Source organism: Sorex araneus, chromosome 2, assembly GCF_027595985.1.
Source record: "Sorex araneus isolate mSorAra2 chromosome 2, mSorAra2.pri, whole genome shotgun sequence".
Lineage (NCBI taxonomy): Eukaryota > Metazoa > Chordata > Mammalia > Eulipotyphla > Soricidae > Sorex > Sorex araneus.
Window position 1 is genome coordinate 16,630,888 of NC_073303.1, and position 20,787 is coordinate 16,651,674.

Sequence of the window (20,787 nt, forward strand, 5' to 3'; positions counted from 1 at the left end):
AATGTACTTATGCCAGAGAGATAGCACAAGGGTCAAGGCATTTGCCTTGCATGTGCAAACCCTGTTTTTTTCCCCTGGCATTACAGTCAGCACAGCCAGGGATGACCACTGAGAACCCACAAGTGTGACCCAAACACTGACCATCGTCCACAACAGTAAATGTGCTGTACAACAAAACTACGAAGAAAATGCGCTGTGCCAAATAATTGGTAGTCATTCTCTGATACGTTTTTTGAGCACTTGAAATGTAGTGAGTACAACTAAGGGACTGGAATTTTAAATGTCCCTTTCATTTTAAGTGGAAAGAACTTAATTTGAATTTAAATTTAATTTAAATTGAAAGTGCCACAGTTTAAGTAGTGGCTATAGTATCAGGCTGGGGAAATTCTAGAGAATATGTATATAGGCATATCTATCCTATAAAATGATTATGAGAGTATTGACTTTTTTCTTTTTGGTTCTCTGCTATAATGTTTCCTTCTCTGCAATAGTATTTCCTTCCCCATTTTAAGACTACATAAAATGTGTATTATGAAGAAGCAATTATAAAACCTGAAATTGTTTGCATGCTTTGAAAGTATATGGAGCTGTGGGTGAGGTAATTGTGTTTTTTTTTAAATTATGAAACCAAAATTGATGACTGCTCTTTAAAAAATTATTCATGCATCTTGTTAAAAAACTAGAGACATGATATATTTGTAAGTATTCTATTCATCACGAAGGTATATGCAGATTCTATGAGCACCAGAGACATGATATATTTGTTAGTATTCTATTCATTACAAAGGTATATGCAAACTCTATTTGTTGAGGGAGCTTCTATTGATCAAGAGAAACTCTTTTGGAATTTTGCTCTTATATGCAACTTTGTAGGCCTTCAAAACTGTTTTAAGAATAATAGTTTATTAGGTTGTATTATTTACATGAGATGAATTTTTGAATATATGGAAAACAGTAATAGAAGAGAAAAAAAGAGTTTTTCAAAACATTTTCTTTTTGTAAATTGTTATTGGTTAATCAGATCAGTTTGCTATAAGAATTCAACAGAATAAAAGCATAAACTTTTGTCAACAGCATTTTTTAACGTGTAGACACCGTCTCCTCAAAGGAAATAACATCAAATCATAACTAGTTAACTTGTGTTTCATTATTAGCTTGTCCCTATATTATATTTATGAATACAGAAATTTTAAACAATGCTATGTCTTAATTTAAAATAAGCTAAGTGTATGCATTGTCTTTCCATCAGTTTGGTTTGTTAGTCTTAAAATAATAGTGCCAGATAAATAACATTTGTGTTGCAATTCTTTATATCCTTAACAATAGCTCTGAGCTACTTCTTGAGAAGTTGACTGTGAATTAGCATTTCTGTAGGTCTTTTGCATCCTGAACCTGCATCCTAAATCTTTAGGTCCTTAAATGCTGAGGCAAAAATTTTGTTTTTCTGAGTGAGAGGACTCAGGAAAGATCTCATCTTTGTGCTGGGCTTTCTTATAAGAACTCTAGCTTTTGTTAATTGAGGCTGGATTTTCAACTCAGAAGAATCGACTTCTGCTTGATTTTGGGGTAACCTTGAGCAACTAATATTTAGCATCTTCTAATACCTCACCCCATGGACCCAGTTTTTCATATTATTCTTATAGTTTGACATAAAATTCCAGACACTTCACTTTTAGTTAAAAAATATTCCTAGGTTTGGGGAAATAGCTCACGTGGTAAAACACATGCCCAGCAAGCTCAAGGTTCTGCTTCTATCTCCTTGTTATTACAGAGAGGAGCCCTCGCATCTTAGGGGAAGTAGCCCTCTGGGTGTGGCCCCTATAAAAGTGTTCTTAGGTGAGTCACCCAGTAAAATGTGATGACAGAAATTATCTATACTAATGGATATTATTCAAAAAGACTTATGGTAAATGCTTCGTATTGATGATAGGTGAAGTCATACTTATGACAATTATGATATCTAATTATGACAATTATGATATCTAAGTCATATTTATTACAATAATTTATACTAATGGTAGGCTGGAGGGTAGCACAGTGAGTAGGACGTTTGCCTTGCATGAGGCTGACCAGGGTAAGATTGCTCTGTCCCTCTTGGAGAGCCCGGCAAGCTACCCCAAGAGTATCCTGCCTTCACAGCAAAGCCTGGTAAGCTACCCTTGGCGTATTCGATATGCCGAAAACAGTAACAAGTCTCACAATGGAGACATTACTGTTGCCTGCTTGAGCAAATCGATGAATAGGATGACAGTGCTATAGTGCTACAGTGCAATGGTAGGTGGATAGTTTGAATTTTTTAGGAAGCTTCTCTAGCTTCCAAAATGCACACAAAGCACCAGATACAAAACAATTTAAAGTTTCATATGATAAGGTATGTGTCTTTTTATCAACTTGTAGAGATAAATTAGGGAAATCTTATGCATTGAAATTTTCAAGGAAGTTGCCTAAGTGGGAATTACTAATGAGAGTTGAGAGCTTCAGTATATTAAATTGCTTTGATTGACAATAAAGTATTACAGAAAATAAAGATGATTTCTGTGCTGCATAGTAGCTGTAAAATTTTAGTATATGAAATTACAGCTGGGTAAAAATTCTAAATCAGGCTCATGATAAATTCAGTAGAAAAACCACGGACCTTAATGTGGTTGTGGAACTTTCTTTCATTTGAGGATCAGGTATTTCTAAAGTTTTACCTGTCTCTGTTTTAAGTGATATTACAAGTGGTTGATGTCCTAACACTATTAACAAATAGCAGCAAATCTGGACTACATAGTGAAGTGCCGGGGGAACAAACCTAAGGTTTCATTTAATCAAAACTTGTTGTCATATAGTATCACTGTCATCCCTTTGCTCATCGATTTGCTCGAGCGGGCACCAGTAACGTCTCCATTGTGAGACTTGTTGTTACTGTTTTTGGCATATCGAATACGCCACGGGGAGCTTGCCAGGCTTTGCCGTGTGGGCAAGATACTCTAGGTAGCTTGCCAGGCTCTCCGAGAGGGGCGGAGGAATCAAACTCGATCAGCCGAGTGCAAGACAAATGCCCTACCCACTGTGCTATCGCTCCAACCTGTTGTCACATAATATAGACATTATTGACATTATGGAAAGAGGCTTCATATTGATTAAGTCAAATTTGGGAAACATCTTATTCTGTGTCACTGGGATAGCCTAAAGAATTTGAGTTTCGCTCATACATGGAGCCAGACTAAGTCCATTTCTCAGGCATTTATTATATCTAGAAAACTGAAAAATCTGTTGAAATAATGGACTATTTGAAGGCAAAGGAAATTTCCATAGGAATTTGTTTTAAAATTTTTTTTTGCTCTAGATTTGAACTCTTTCTTGATATACTATACTGCTTTCACTTCCTTTTGAGGCATTTACATCCAATTTGATTCTATTATACCTAATGCTCTGTGTCCTTAAACTATAACTATTAAGTAATGTTTAATTGTTTAGTTAAAACAATTAAAGCCTCTGTCCCTCTGGGAGAGCATGGCAAGCTACTGAGAGTATCCTGGCCGCACGGCAGAGCCTGGCAAGCTCCCCGTGGTGTACTCGATATGTCAAAAACAGTAACAACGACAGTCCTCATTCCACTGACCTTGAAAGAGCCCTCAATACACCATCAGGCTACACTAGCAAGTGACAGGGATGAATGGAGACATTACTGGCGCCCGCTTGAGCAAATCCATGAACAATGAGATGACAGTGATACAGTGATACAGTGAATTAAGAATGTTACCATATATATAGGTGGTTCCTTTATTATATTCATTGTAATAGTTTTAATGACAAATTAAATAAATTTCGCAGAAGTTGCCTTATTGGCATGAACAATCTTGTGCCGTTCTCTTCTCATTCTCTTTCCCATCTTTTCTTACCAAGTCCAGGTCCTGAAGGTACATGTCAACATTTCTTTCAGTGAGCTAGCTGACGCTCCTGTTAATCTGTAACACACAATCCACTTATTATTTTCCTCTCTCTCATTATTTTCTTAGGTCTTATACTAAGGCAAAATATCAAAGATTTTTATTTGCAGAGATATAATTGAAAATATGCATTTAGTATTATCTTTGTATGTATAGTGTTTTACTACAATATATTAGGCTCAAGGGTATACATAAATATACAGGATTTTTGCATATGTATGATATCGTAATAATTTCATCACCATACATCATATATATTTACAAACAAGTTATTTTTCTTATGAAGAGAGCTTTTAAACTCTAGTCTTTTATTTAATTATTTTTAATTTTGGATATGCCCATTTCTTGTAAGATTTTTTTTTAATTTACTTCCATTGCTCCCTTTGGGCTTATTCTGTTATTTATTTTTCTAGAAGATTCTTGTAAAAAGTTTATTTAATTTATTTTTAATTTTTTAAATTCTTCTCTGAGAACCACTATGCCTTTATCCCACTGGTTTTGAAATATTGTATTTTTCCACATTGTTCTTTTGTAATTTCCATTTTGTTTTTCCTGCTAACTCATTAATTATTTTCATGTGGAAAAAATTCCCAGATACATAGAGATGGGAGGAAAGAGGCTGTCTTCTTGTTAATTTCAAGTTTTATTGTATGTGAATGTGGCTATTATGGTACTAACAGTGGGGAATTCGTTGAGATGTCTTTTATGTCTGGAATAGTCTTTGTAAATGGTCTTTGTGTGTTTGAAAAGAATGTACATTCCCTGATTTGGGATGTAAAGTTCTATACAAATCTGTTACATCAAACTTGTTCATTATGTTGTTCAAGTCTTCCACGTCCTTGATCTCTTGTATACTTGATCTGTCAGTATCTGAAAGATAAATGCCTTGATTACGGGTTTGTTGCTTTTTGTGTTTCTATCAAATTTTCCTTTACATCTATCTAACGCTTTATGTAGGTTCCTTCAACTTCAAGGTTTTACTTTTCATTAACACACTTTTCAACTAGCCAAAATATGAAATGTGTCTGTGTACTATTTTATTTTTAATTTGACATTATTCTGTCTTTCATTTTTAATATTTGACTGGCTCATGTTTTTCGCCTTTTTGACTCTTGACATCTCTGTTCTCCTTTTGTTCCCCAGCTATCTGGAATGTTGTGAGCAACCTCGATTTGCTTATTTCTTTGTACACTCTGAGGTTCTCTGTCTTTGACAAGGTGCTCACATTGACTGTAGCCATTAAAGCTGCTGTATTTTCTATTTCCCTTGCTTTCTCTTGGATTTTTTCCCCCTCCTTCCCTTCTACTAAATTGTTCCACATTTCTTTGCTTTATATTTTCTCTATTGGTTGAAAAGCTACACTTGAAGTTTCTATTCCATTGTTATTTTTACATTTCCCACACATATAATTAAGTGTATTGTAGTATGCTAATAAAAAACTGGTGGTTTTTTTTTCAGTTTTTGCTTATCCCCTGAGTTAAGGCACATCCCTTGCAGATGAACACCCCCAGTTTGATCCTTGGCACCACAAGTATCTCGGGTTCTCCTTCGGGATGATCCACGCAATCCCTAGCCATGCAGGGCCAGAGCACCGTGGCATCCTCAGGCTTTTGCATTGACTTAATCCTAAGCACAGTGACAGAAATCTTGAGCACAGCTTTGGAGGGCCCACCAAAACGGATACTCCATTCCTAAAAAAATTAAGGCTACATTATTATTATATAATAATATGTCATATAATATCAAAATTATAGAAGATTTCATTCATCTAATCCACCAGAGCTAGGGACCCTGGCGGTAGAAGTGCTCTGCCCATCCTTTAACGTACCTGGCGGTGCTCAAAGCAACATACAGTGCCAGGGCTCAAACTCAGGGCCTTGAGCCTGCCGGGCGCGAGCTCTACCACTTAAGATTTCTCTGTGGCCACAACTGTTAGGGTTTTATTCACTAACTCTCAGAAGTACCCACAATAATTAGGGCTATTATCTTGGATTTTAAATTCAAAGTATTATGAAAGGAATTTAGTTTGTTATCATTTATTTAGCTACTCCTAATAGGTTTAGCTGCTAATTTTCTAAATTATAGTTTAGGTAATATACTTGCAATGGTGTTAAAGTTGGACTGGAGCGATAGTACAGTGGGTAGGGCATTTGCCTTGCATGCGGCCGACCTAGGTTTGATTCTTCCACCCCTCTCGGAAAGCCCGGCAAGCTACTGAGAGTATCCCGCCTGCATGGCAGAGCCTGGCAAGCTACCCCTGGCATATTCGATATGCCAAAAACGGTAACAAGTCTCACAATGGACACGTTACTGGTACTTGCTCGAGCAAATCAATGAGCAACGGGATGACAGTGATACAGTGACAGTGAATGTTTCATATTCTTTCCTTGTCTTATCTTCATTTCTCCAACACCATTGTTCCAGAAGTTATGGTAATAACATTTTATTTTTTTAAAATATGTTTGAACAAACACATATGCCAAAAATAATTGGTCTGTTTTTTAGCTTTTTCTATTTTATTTAAAGAGTAGTTCTTTATGTAATATTTTGGAACTTTTAAATTTATTATTGAAAATAATCTGAGATTTATCTCTTATTGATATACCTGAAAGTAATTTATTTTACAGCTGTATCAAATTTTATTACACACCACTACTTAGTTGTCTGTTCTTGGTTTGATGGCATTCAGATTGTTTTTATTTTTCAAATTATGAAAATATTCAGAGTATGTTGAATAGAAATTAGTTTAATAAAAGGTATTAGGAACTTATGCAAATATGTGAATGACTTGAGATCAGAAAACTGCTTCTAGCTTTCAGGAAGTCTAATGGTACAAAGAAGGCACTACTGGTTTTTAGGAGAAACATCAGAAGTCCTGGCAAAAATTTCTTTTCTATTACCTTTCAGTGATCTTATTTTGCTTATAGCAGCTGATATTATAAAGCAATGATTTTTCTTTCTCTTTTTCTCTCCTTTCTTTCTTTCTTTCTTTCTTTCTTTCTTTCTTTCTTTCTTTCTTTCTTTCTTTCTTTCTTTCTTTCTTTCTTTCTTTCTTTCTTTCTTTCTTTCTTTCTTTCTTTCTTTCTTTCTCTCTCTTTCTCTCTTTCTTTCTTTCTTTCTTTCTTTCTTTCTTTCTTTCTTTCTTTCTTTCTTTCTTTTCTTTCACCTCCCTTTTTCCTTCCTTCCTTCCTTCCTTCCTTCCTTCCTTCCTTCCTTCCTTCCTTCCTTCCTTCCTTCCTTCCTTCCTTCCTTCCTTCCTTCCTTCCTTCCTTCCTTCCTTTTCTTCTTCCTTGTCTCTTTTTCTTTCTCTCTTCCTTTGAAGTAATTCATATTATATTATCTGGTCTATAATTCTATTGGCAAAACATTAGGAAGCATAAATTAAATTATTTATTTTTTATTATTTTAATTTAAGCACCATGACTTGCAATGCTGTAATGATTCATGCATATAGTGTTCCAACACTAACACTCTCCCACAGTGTCAGCATCCCTCCATCAGTGTCTCAGTCTCCCCTCACTCCTCCACACACCAGTGCCCTTGGCAGACTCAGTCCTGTGTGTCAATTCTCAGGGTCTATTCTCTTATTATATCCCCTTATATTCCATGGAGGAGATTTCCTTCTTTTCTGATTGACTTCACTCAGCATGGTACCATCTAGTTCTATTTACGTTGTGGCAAATTGCATTATTTCATTTTATAGCTGAGTAGCATTTTATTGTGTAAAATAGTTTCTTTATCCACTGACCTGTTTTAAGGCACTTGTGTTGAGAAAAAATAATTTTGCGGGGCTTATACCCAGCTATCTTAATGAATCACCCCTGAAGGGCTCACAAGACCATATGGAGAGCAGGAAATGCAAGGTAAGATGCTGCATGCAAGGTAAGGACATTGTCTGCTTCACTATTTCTCCATCCCTCAGAAAATGTAATTTTTATATTGCTTCCCCTGTGCAGAAGATATGGAAAAGAATTGGAGTGATGTTAAGTTGGTATAGAAAATTTAGTGCCACGTGTTTAATAGTTTTGACTTCTAGAAAGGGAAATACTAGATTATAAGACATACAAATATTTATTTACACTTGTAAGACATTAAATAATATTCTCTCATAATTTATATTTTCATCAGAAATATGTGACATTCCAGTTGCATTCTCAGTATTCCCTCTTGTACTTTGGTTGGTGTTACTTCTAAAGTTTTGAAATCCAATGGATATAAACTGATATCTCATTGTGTTCTTAATTTACATTTATCTAATCAAAAATAAAGCTGATAACTCTTTGATATATTTATTTCCTCTCTGTTAGGGAAGGTCCTAATTGTTCTTAACTTTTAAATGTTTTTTTCTATTGTGTTTATTTTTTATCTTACTAATTTTTAGGACTTCTTTAAATATTTATTATTAACATAGGACTTCTGGATTCCATTAATGGCAGGACATCTTGCATTAGCTAACCCTCCTGCTGCTAACAATTATAAACTTGTTAGAAAGCACTGAAAAAGACAAAAAAATAGACATAATTTGGGAAAGATAAAATCTAGAAAGTAACTAAAGTGATAAGTACTATACACATCTGAATTTTTTTCCCCATTTCTCCATTCATGTGACTAAACAAGGAAAAATCTCAGTATGAATTGTGGTCCTAGTAGAATAAGAAATTACTGGCCAGTGTAGGGATTGTTATATTTAGTACAAATTAGAATGCAAATGTCAGAAAGGAGGGAAGGAAGTCCCAGTTGGAGGTGCTCTAAAATATAGACCTCTGTCAAACTTCTAGCATCTTGTCTGACTTCTGTGTTTCATAAATTTAGAAGACTCCAAATAGCCCAGGTGGCAACAATATGGAAGGCTGAAAGTGATGAGCACAGATTTCAAAACTGATTCATGATTGGGGAGGAGGAAGGTGATGGGAGAAGACTAGACTTGAGACGCAGGAATAGTTAGGGAGATTTGCGGACACTTCAGTTGTGATGGAGTGTTGTGATTTTGTATATCAATTCCATAAGTTTTAACACTGTTGTATCACTGTCAATGTATTACTGTCATCTCATTGCTCATTGGTTTGCTCGAGCAGGCACCAATAACATCTCCATTGTGAGACTTGTTGTTATTGTTTTTGGCATATCGAATATGCCATGGGTACCTTGCCAGGCTCTGCTGTGTGGGCGGGATACTCTTGATAACTTGCCAGACTCTCTGAGAGGGGCAGAGGAATCGAAACCAGGTCGCGTGCATGCAAGGCAAAAGCCCTACCCGCTATGCTATCGCTCCAGCCCAACACTGTTGTATCTTCTTAAATAATAAATAAAAGCCATTTAAAATAAAGAAACTCATTGGTATTTTTATCCATATTTTATGACTTTTATGACTTTATTTCTATATTAAGATTCCCTAATTCATTTAGAGTTTCTTTTAATATTCTAAGATATGGATTTAATTTTATTTGTTGTTCAAATACCATTTCTTTTCTTCAGGGAAGTTTTTCCCCACAAGAGCCTATTTTTATTTCCAATGATTTGAAATGCCACTTTTATCAGATACTAGATTTCATATATATGTATATATATAGATATATGAGCTTAGTTCTGTACTTTCCAATGTATTCTACTGATTTATTTATGTGCAATCTCCTACCACTTTAATTATTAACGATTTCTGGTAGGTTTTAACATTTCACCAAACTGGTTTTTCACCCATATATTTCTATTACATGATTGCCCTGGTTTTTTCTTGCAGTTTTTGCTCTTCAACATGAACTTCAGTATCAACTTGTCTAAATTCTTAAAATCTATCTTTGATTTAGTTTGTTATCATTTATTTAGCTACTCCTAATAGGTTTAGCTGCTAATTTTCTAAATTATATATAATTTAGGTAATATACTTACAATGGTGTTAAATTTGGACTGGAGACTTTATTGGATTTATAAGGTAGCTTAGGGAGAAATGACATCTTTACAGCGTTGAGTCATCATATCCAAGAAAAGGGAGTATGGTCCATATTTTCTTTAAACTAATTCTTGTATCTTTCAGGAATAAAGTTGTTTTCATATAGATTTTGCATATTTTTAAATATGCAAATTTTAAAATTTTTAAATGGGCTGGAGTGATAGCACAGCGGTTGGGTGTTCGCCTTTGATGCGGCCAACCCGAGTTCGATTCCTCCGCCCCTCTCGGAGAGCCCGGCAAGCTACCGAGAGTATCGCGCCCGCAAGGCAGAGCCTAGCAAGCTACCCGTTTGTATTGGATATGCCAAAAACAGTAACAAAAAGTCTCTCAATGAGAGACGTTACTGATGCCCGCTCGAACAAGCTGATGAGCAACGGGATGACAGCGACAGTGATATTTTTAAATGAAATTTGATCCTATGTGTTTCAGTTGTTGCAGTTGTAAATGAGATTCTCTTTCTTTCTGTACATGAAGACTCTTGATCTTATATTCTGACATGGTATTGAATTCTTTTAGTTTTAAGTTAGTTTTACAATTTTTGGAGGGACTTTACAAGTATACTATCTTATCTGCAAATGGAGACAGATCTACCTTTTTTACCCATTCTATGCCACTAAGTGCTTTCTCTATGTCACACCATTCAATCATGCGGGCAAATGGTCAGTACAGTGTTTGTTGCTGAGTAACAGAAATTGTAAGAAACATGTTTTGTACTTGAACTAGTGCTTTTCTGTTTTTCTATTAAATAAGCTTCTGGATTTAGATCTTAAGCATTTCTCTTCCTAGAAAGTTGCCGTGTTGTTAAATTATCTTTCAATTCCTATTTTCTAGATAGGAAATAATAATAATAATAATAATAAATAGTTGCTAAATCTGGCCAAAAAAGTCAGCATCTATGGAGATAATCATGTTTTCTTGCTCCCATATTTGTTATTATGATGGATGATATGTCTGTATTTTATAATATTGAGATAACATATTCCTGGAGAAAATCTACATTGTTATTGCATACTAATTTTAAAATAGAGTATCAGATATTACGTGCTAACGTTTTGTTTCATTATATTTACATTGATATTGGTTAGAGGTATTGGTCTTCAGTTTTCTTTAATTTTCATTATTGGCACTGGTTAGTGGCATTGGGACCCTGAACATGAAAAGACCAAATTTTTTGAAACTAATGAGAAATTTACACATCCTATAATCTAGATGGAATCACAGCACTTGTGGATCTCCAATTCCCCTAGGGATCATTCTCCCTTTTTCTTGAAGCATGGTGCATAGTTCTTGAAGACAGTGAATATTTCTGAATTCTGTTTCTGTAGAGTAAGAATCTGAGGGTCCTCTTTCACTCTGTCCCTTATAGTTCCAGCAAGTAGTGTTTAGCTGGTATAATCTCTTTGCTATTCCTGGCGTTTTCTAAAATGGGTGATTAAATTCTTGGTTCATATGCTACTAATCCCTTATCAAATAATTCCAGCCATACATTTACTGTCTCTTCAGAAAAAAAAAGTCTTCATCTTTCACAATATGGATAAGCTAAGAATTTTCCAAATCTTTAAGTTCTTGTTCCTTTTTGAATCACAATACCTTCTTTTTTATCCTAAAGTTCTGGCATTTAACCATTAGCAGTTAGGAGTCTCCAGTCTAAGCATGCAATGGTTTCCTAAGGAATTGGAGTGAAGTCAATCCGTTTTATCGCTCACCTTCCACAGAATACCAGTATAAGAGTCAGATGAGTTGTTTGACTCTTTTATGAGAAAAATTACACAGAGTCTCTTGCCCCCATGTCTGGCTGTCTTCACTGGGACCCCTCGGAGGGGGTGGATTTAGTTTCTATCCCCGCCTGGAGCAGAGCCCCTGCAGCCGAACCTCTGGAACCCAGCCACAGCCATGCTCAAGGCCCCTCTCCACACGTTAGGATGAGCCTCACGCATGAAGGAACCAGCAGAGGAACTCAAGTGTGCGGGACCCAGGGCTGAGATCTCCAAGCCTGCTTGGATAGGGACTGGGCCTCTTCTGCCCGGATCCCCCATTTTCCAGTAGCCAGGTGGTCACACCCAGGGACTGCCTCCGGTGCTGTGTAATCCCATCAACAGCCAACATCCAGAGACTATAAAACCAAGCTCCTGGAAGCAACATCTTATAGCCTAGTTTTCCCTCTTGGAGAACCTGGCAAGATACCAAGAGTTTTCCTGCCCATATGGGAGAGCCTGACAAGCTCCCCGTGGCGTATTCATATGCCAAATACAGTAACAATGATGGGTCTCATTCTCCTGACCCTGAAAGAGCCTCTAATGCGACACTGTTGGGAAGGACGAGTAAAGAGAGGCTACTAAAATCTCAGGGCTAGGACGAATGGAGATTTACTGGGCCCGCTTGAGCAAATCGAGGATCAATGGGATCATAGTGATAGTGATAATGATGAGAAAAACGAATGTCTCAATCTCAAAGTCATCTAACACAAACAATCAAGCAACCCCAAACAACCAAAAAAACCTTACTCAGGTGGAGTGTCAAATATTTTGTTCTCTATAGGCCTTTAATTCATTGTATTGATTGAGTGAGACTCACCCACCTTACAGGGGCAAATACATTTTACCCCAAAATCGGTAATTTGAAGTAGGCTGCCAGGTATGGGGTAGGAGGTACTTGGCAATGAATTTCAGGCAAATTAAAAGAAGACAAAAACCATCTCAATCCCATCAAGGAACCATGAAGATGCTATTCAGGAGTCTCCAAGTGGAAACACCCAAGCCACAGACCCCGAGGCAGGGCAGCTTGGAAGCTTATACAGTCAGCTTTGAAGAGGGGAAGGGAAACTATCCATCTTGTCTCAGAGTCGCCCCAGCTGTCTGCTCGTCAGGCTGTCCTTTCCCTTTCTGGCAACTGAAAAGTGTCCAAAGACCAACAGGAGAGAACAGTGTCCTTTCCTCAACCCCAAAGGGAAGGATAGTTTGTTCCCAGTTTCTACTGCCTCCATAAAGTTTAAAGATAAGGACAGTCCTTCCCCAAAGGCTAAGCCTTACCTCCATTTAGGTTTGCAGAGGAGAGAGAAGATTCCAGCTTCTGAGATATTTATTGGTTCTGACCCCTGATGGTCTCCAGCCCACTCTTCCTTTCCATTTTTTTTCCCTACATGACTTTGCAGATAAGATTTTTGTTTCCTTCTCATGAGTTGCCATCTTCCAACCAACTTACTTCAGTGTTGCTGCCAATCAAGAAAAGGCTCTTTCAATTAAAAAAATAATCTTTCTGACCTGTCATTATCTCTCTCCTCCCACTGATCCTTAAGAGTAGTGGAACCAGACCTTTGGGGTTCCACATGCGAATGGAAAGGCTCCAACATCTCTGAATGTGCCTCTTTTCCTGTTTAACTTCCTTTCCTGGAAGAGCCCTGTCTCCCAGCTCAGAACATGTAACCTCTTCATAAGAAATACTCTCTTCTTTCTCTGGAGAAACCCACATTCACCCTGGACTATGTTCCATCTTATGGCAATGTTCCCTCTTCCCTCCTGCCTCATATTTTATTTTATTTTTTGCTTTTTGGGTCACACCTGGTGATGCACAGGGGTTACTCCTGGCTCTGCACTCAGGAATTACTCCTGGCAGTGCTCAGGGGACCATATAGGATGCTGGGAATCGAACCCGGGTCGGCCATGTGCAAGGCAAACGCCCTACCCGCTGTGCCATCACTCCAGCCCCGTTCCGAATACAAATTCTTTCTATCACATTTGTCTTCTGCAATTTTGATCTGTGAGATAGCCAAAAAGCCTAGAAAACCTGGGTTCATACAGACCAGAGGTCCCAGTATGCAGGAATTCCTAAGAGCTTTTGTGAATTGTGTCTGATTTGGGGGGTTGTGCAGCCACACCGTGCAGTGCTCAGGGCTTACTTTTGGCTCTGTGCTCAGGGTTCACTTTTGGAGGGTCTCAGGAATTGAACCTGGGTTGGCTCCTACAAGGAAGACCCCTAACCCACCATACTGTCTCTCAGGCCCCAGGTTTTGTGAGTTCTGACCTCCCTGGGCACCCCGCTATCGAGGCTGGGGTGAGTCAAGCATGAGGGTGATGCTAAGACACTCTTCTCTGCTTTAACCACTGTGGCTCCCCAGAGACCCCCCAGAAAGAGGCTTAAATGTTAATCTCATCTGGGACTGGAGCAGTAGTACAGAGGGCAGGGCACTTGCCTTGCATGCATCCAACCCAAATTTTATTCCCGGAACCACAAATGGTCCCCCAAGCTTGTCAGGAGTGATCCCTGAGCTCAGAGCCAGGAGTAAGCCCTTAGCACCACTGGGTATAACCTCAAAAGAAAAACAAAGAAGAAAACAAAGTTAATATAATCTCAAACACCCTCACACTACTTTTTAAAAATCAAATGTCATGAGATAAAAAATGCCACCTCCAATATCTTTGGCAAAACATCGGTTTCATGTTTCAGAGCCATGAGAAGGGCTCTTAGGCTGTGTTGGAAGACTTGCTTGAATAAAGGAAAAGTTAGGTTCACAGCGCATTCTTTCTCTCACTATACTAGGGAGATGTAATCATCTTTTCTTCAATGAGAAAGATGTAACTTAAGTTTGAACCTCTATTCACCATGCTCTCCCTGGTAATCTCGATGGCAGATCCCTTTCTCCTTTCCAATACCCTGTCTTAGCTGAGCTATATAACATGTTGCCTTAAATCCAGTGGGGAAGTTAACTCAGTCTTTCTCAGCTTCTTCCACATTAACAGGGTTATGTGTTGTTAATAAACATCTTCCTGACTTTTCCTCTTATTAATCCACTGGACACTTATGATTTGCCCATTCTATGAAGGGGCAGGTATGGAGTGTTTTTTTTTTTATTCCACATTTTTTTTATTTCATGTTTTTTTATATTCCATGCTGCTATTTATTCTGTAATCAGTCAGTAGAAATATATAATTAGCCATCACACTATCATTGGAAAGTAGAGTCTGTTAAACTTGTGAAACACCTCGATGGATAAAAAGAAAATGAAGCAAATCCCACTGAGTGCTCCCTTATACTCTAGCCCCTCCGCCCCAGGGTCTAAGACTTTGCACTGAGCAAAAACCAACCAAGCAATGGAAGGGGGATCATGAGCAGATCCTCTTTATGGAAGAAATAGGAAAAAATTCTCAGACTACCAACTTCAAAAGCAACCAATACAGCTCGTTTCACAATGGTCTTTCACCAAATTGGAAACCAAACAAACGCAGTGCGGTAGGAATTATTTGCATGCACTGAAAAAGAATTCACTTTCCCAATTTCTTTTCTTAAGCAAACATGATACTAATTTAGAAGCCAGATAAAGATGAAGACTTTATCAACATTTTATGGGGAGAATCTGCAAAAACGAATCATAAAATAAGATGAAGACATGATGGACAGACCCTGAGACAATAAGATTAGTGTTGATAGAAGAGGAGACAGCAGAGATCTCTGGCATTGCTTGCTCAGAAAAAAAGATCATATGGGAGCAACGCACCAGTTGAGAAGCTAAGCAGAGAGGAGGCCCCCACAACTGACCCTTCACCTGACAAACACCTTGATATGGAATTTGCAGCCTCCAGGACAGTGACCAAATACGTTTCTGCTACTAAAGCCACCCATCCTATAGACATTTTGTTAAGCCTTTCCAAGCAGATGGATGTAAATGGAGAGAACAGTTTTGTGTAGTTGTTTCATTATATTTTTAAAGAAAAGCTGGGGGAGGGTGACAATGATATAATTGTCACTGTCTTTAGCAATAGAAGATTGCTAGTTATCATCTCACAGCAGTGAGAATGGTCTATTTAAAAAACACTCAAAATTACCAATGTTTGTGGTGGTTAAAGAGAAATCTTTGATCACTGTTGGATTGAATGTCCTTTCGTTCAACGTGAAGATCTCTTAAAAAGTCATAACAGAGCTTTGTATGATCCAGCAACTCTATTTCTTGGCATCTCTGCCTCAAATACAAAAGCATTATTTCAAAAAAGGCATATTTACTCCAGTGTTCACTGTAGCACTAGGTATAATACCTAGGATATGGAAACAAACCAAATGTTTGCAAATTTTCAATGATAGATGAATGGGAAAAGAAGTTGTGAAATATATATATATATATACACACACATATATACACACATATATCATATATCCTGTTTTTGTGAGTATAAATCTGCTATATATGTATATATGAAATATATAACATATATGTATATAAGCTGCAGTCATAGCATAGCAGTAGAGTGATTCCTCTGCCCCTCTCAGAAAGCCTGGCAAGCTACTGAGAGTATCTTGCCCACCTGGCAGAGTTTGGCAAGCTACCTGTGGCATATTTGATATGCCAAAAACAGTAACAATAAGTCTCAAGTTGGAGATGTTACTGGTACCCACTCGAGCAAATTGATGAGCAATGGGATGACAATGACAGTGATACATGTATATATACATATATGATTACAATGGAATAATATGCAGTTGTATTATTATAGCTATGTTATATATATTACAATGGAGTAATATATAGCTATAAGTTAAGGTGAAATCATATATTTTGCCGCATTTGGATGGAATGAGAGGGTGTCAAAATTAATCAGAGGGAGAAGGACAAATACTGGGTAAATGCATTCTGACAAATCTTTGTCAGTGCTTAGTAAATACCTAGTCAAACTCACAAGCTGAGTTTACTAAGCACTGAGAGGTGGAATGAAAAGGGGAACCAAATTGACATAGGAAGTGATATAAGTGGAAGGACTAGGGCATTTTGATGGTGGTGAAGGTGCAATTACTTTCTACATCAAAAACATACATAATAATATATAATAATCATGTTACCTCAGATACAATCTCTATCAAACGTTGATAAAAATACCTCCCTATGTTCTTTACACTTTCTCTCCCTTCTCATGGTTTTATTATACATTTTATTATACATAAAATGTATAATAAATTTTATTATAAATTATTATAAATCACTCTGATATAATGCAGACCTTATACAAAGTCTCATATTAAGACCTTGTATAAGAGTTGACCATCACATCATTATCAACTTTGTCAGTTCACATATTAACTTTCTATTTCATTATTTTGTAAAAACGTAGATTTTTGAAGAAACAAATTGAAGAAGATCAAAGTTAAAAGTGAGCCCTACTTTTAAATTGTGGCCTATTAAAAACATTTTTAATTCATTTCTTGTTATTAAAAAATTTAAAGCAAAAACAAGAAGCAAGATTCAAAAACTTAGGTTTTATCAAGATGGTCCACGGATTAAAGATAGTTCTCTATTTGAGAAAAGTTGTGTTTACTACATCTACACTTCCTTGTTTCTCATCCTTTAGGAGAGGTAGAAAATTCTCCACTATTTGTCTTTTTCCTCGTCCCTGCATATGTCTACAAAAGACTGTAGGTTTATGGTTCAATGTCCTCTCGGCTCTGTTTTATGTTTTCTCATACTCTTACTGTATTCTGCATGATTTTTTGATACATCTTTTTGTTTGACATTTCTCCATTGCATCAAATTGATGTTTAACCTAGCTGCAGAATTTTTGATTTCTACAAATATGCATTTCATTTTTAGAAGCCTTTTTTTTCTCTTTTTCTTTCTATTGCCAATAATTTCTCGCTGAATGCTCAGCCTTATATCAAATAATTTACTTTTTTTAATCATTTCATACAGCTATGAAATATAACCAGCAAATTAAACATCTGCAGTTTTTGTGAGTCTAAATCTGTTATTTCTTGTTTATGCTTACTGATGCTAACAGCAGTGATTTTGGTAATTTCGCTTGTGAGTGATTACTTGAATTTAATTGGGGTGAGTCCTTCAGGATTAACATATTTATTAAATACAACGTGGCTCTCTTTTTCTTTAAGTTACTGTGTTCAGTTGATTTAGTTACTTTGCTTATTATTTTAGTCAACTTTTCTATTCATTCCTACTTTTCTATTCATTCCTACTTTTCTATTCATTCCTACTTTTCTATTCATTCCTACTTTTCTATTCATTCTTACCTTTGCCCTTACCACTGTTAGATTGCATTACTTCTAAATTTTTTTTTCTTCCGCAGTATTCTGACATTCAAAACTATACATCCTGTTTTAAACTCCTATTGATACCATGGAACTTTTCCCATGAGTGAGTAACAGTAAATTTGAAAGTTGAACACTACCTTTGCATCCTAAGTATGGCAAGGACCAAGAACACTATAGCTGTGATTATCTTCCATTAGCCTCACATACCATAGATTTCCATTATATCATGCTCTAGGCTTCCTCACTGCTTTATTTCCCTTTGCTTTAGCATACTGCCTCATAGCCTGGCCTGAGAGCCTGCCCGTTCTATTTCTTTTGTATTCCTAACCTGACACCTGCGCCTTCCCACCTAGCTCCTATAAGTCAGTCAGTGCTTTTATCTTTCTCCAAGAGCTCTCCAGAGGAACTCTTCCAGATTTGTAGAACCAACAATGCCTCCAAATGTAACTCTTCTCCAGGGTCTTTTAATTGTGAGAAGGTCAATTAGTTCTCCGTAGCAGTGGGCATTTTTGATTCATTCAGTGATTAAAAGCTTTACAAAGATTTTGATCATTGTTTCTCTCAAATCAAAGATTACCTAATTACTTTTATAAGATTTTGTTGTCTCAAAACCCTGTGTTTGAAACTTACTGATAATTTTCCATAATGGTCATTGCTTTGTCCTATATGGGCTTAATTTTACTGTAAACTGAACTTTAACAAGTTTTGTTTATGTATAAGAAAATCCTTCTAGGTTCTGGACAATATGATGGTAAATTACATAGTTCTCTCCTTTCGTGAAGTAAATATTGTACCAAACAAAAATAACAGCTAACATTCAAAGAGTGTTTTAGGCACTCAGACATAAGGCAATAACAATATTTTTCACACTTGACATAAAGTAGACAACTGTTTTAATCTTTCCTTACTCTATCCCTGTACACTAATTATTATACATGAAGGATCTTTTCAGGATGCGCCATTATTTCTCTAATTCATGTTTAAATTCTTTCATACATGAATCTTGTTTTCTCTTTCCCATGTTAGATTTCCAGATGCTCCCAGATGTTTTGTTACCACATTTTCATTTTCCAAGAATGACTTCTTCCTTGTCATCATGGAATATGATGTTCTCCTGAGATAGCAGCATTAACCCAAATCTTGAAAATTTGCATTTTATTTTAAGTAATCCTTAGAATATAAACTACATAATAGTAACATAATTATATGCTTGATAAAACCTCCACTGCAATGAGTGTGCATCCACACACAGACACATAGATATTTGCAAACAAGCCTATCAATAGATACATGCAGTGTATACATACATTGTACATATATATGAATGCATATATGTATATGCATACAGTATACATATATACTACTCTGTTTTGGTTTTAAACATAAAAATTTCTTTTCTTTATTTTCTATGAGTTTTGCAAGAACGTAAAAGATACTTTCATATGTTTATTTTGCCCACCTAAATAGAAAGTCTAAGTTAGATTTCATTTTAAAATTTTTGATAAAAAATTACCTGTGTGTTATCAGTAGTTAAAAGAAGGTTTTAATTAAAAATCCCCATCTACCTTTCGGATACATAGTGACATTGTCTTATTTGCTAAACTATTTCCCTGGGTTGTTGTAAAAAATAAAATGCAGTTCAGCAAGTAATTGAAAGTCTTTATAATTAATTTTACATTCAGAGAAGAATTATAGTTCAGAGAGGACTTATGTAGGGAAATATCAAGATTATGTATAGTAAGGTCACAACTTGCAGAATAAATATGTTTGTCCTTCCTTGTTTTTATTTTCCTAAATGTTTATTCTGCTTATGTTATTCAAATCTTTGAACACTGATCTTGGTGTCATCATAAAATGAAATTTATATTATTTAATGAATTCCTCAAATAAATCTTCAGCCTAAATGAATGAGAAGTGTTAAAGTAATTTTACTCTAACTACAATGTGAGGTCTATTAAATGCCAGAACTATAGAGCATGCCTCTTCGAGACCCTTTATAGCAATTATTTCACTATAGAATGAAATCTGCTCAGCCTGGGATTACTCTAAAGTAGGATGAATACCATCAAATTCTTCAATGGATCCCTAAACACATGTTTTCATTTTCCTCACATAGATAATGAAAAATGTACAGGTCCCTGCAGAGCACCACTTATTATTGTCTTTTCCTTCTTTACCTGAAGCTGCCTTGCAAGGAATTTAGGCTCTGAATAGCAACCTCCAGTTCACTAAGTAGCCACCTCATAGTTGCACATTATTCCAACTGTGCAAGCAACAGCTGTGAACGAGAGAAATGCATATCATCATAGAGCTTATGGAGCTCAATATGTTAGCTCTGTTTATTCAAAGGACCACCTGTGTTTCTGGGGAAATTGGAGACATTCCAAAGGAGAATGAAGACACAGCAGACAGTAATGAAACCTTCGGAATTATAATCGGAAGCATCATTGCGTTGGGTTAAAACCAATGTGACAGTCCTGTGGGAAACTTGATTTCTAATATCTGTAGCAGGAAATTTTTGCTTAGAATATGAATTAGCAAATTGATGACAAGTGTCCAGCTCTCTTTTCTCACATATCAAAAAGGTTGACTCTCATTGAAAGGGAAAAATCAGTTAATATGTGAGAGACAGTGCTCCTAGTTGCCCAGTTTTTGATGAGGAAGGTTGTTTTGTTGACCCCAGATTTGAAAAATATTCTATTTTCTCTTAGATAACCACTGTCTTCTCCAAGTTGTTGTGGCTGCGGTGTGGGGAATGGAGTTTCTTTTTTGCCTCCTCTACAAACTACCCATCAAGAATTTCGTTGCTACCCTGATGCTGAACAGAAGGGGAGAAACTAGGAAGGGGAAAAGAATGAGTGAAAGTTGCATTGTGATTCC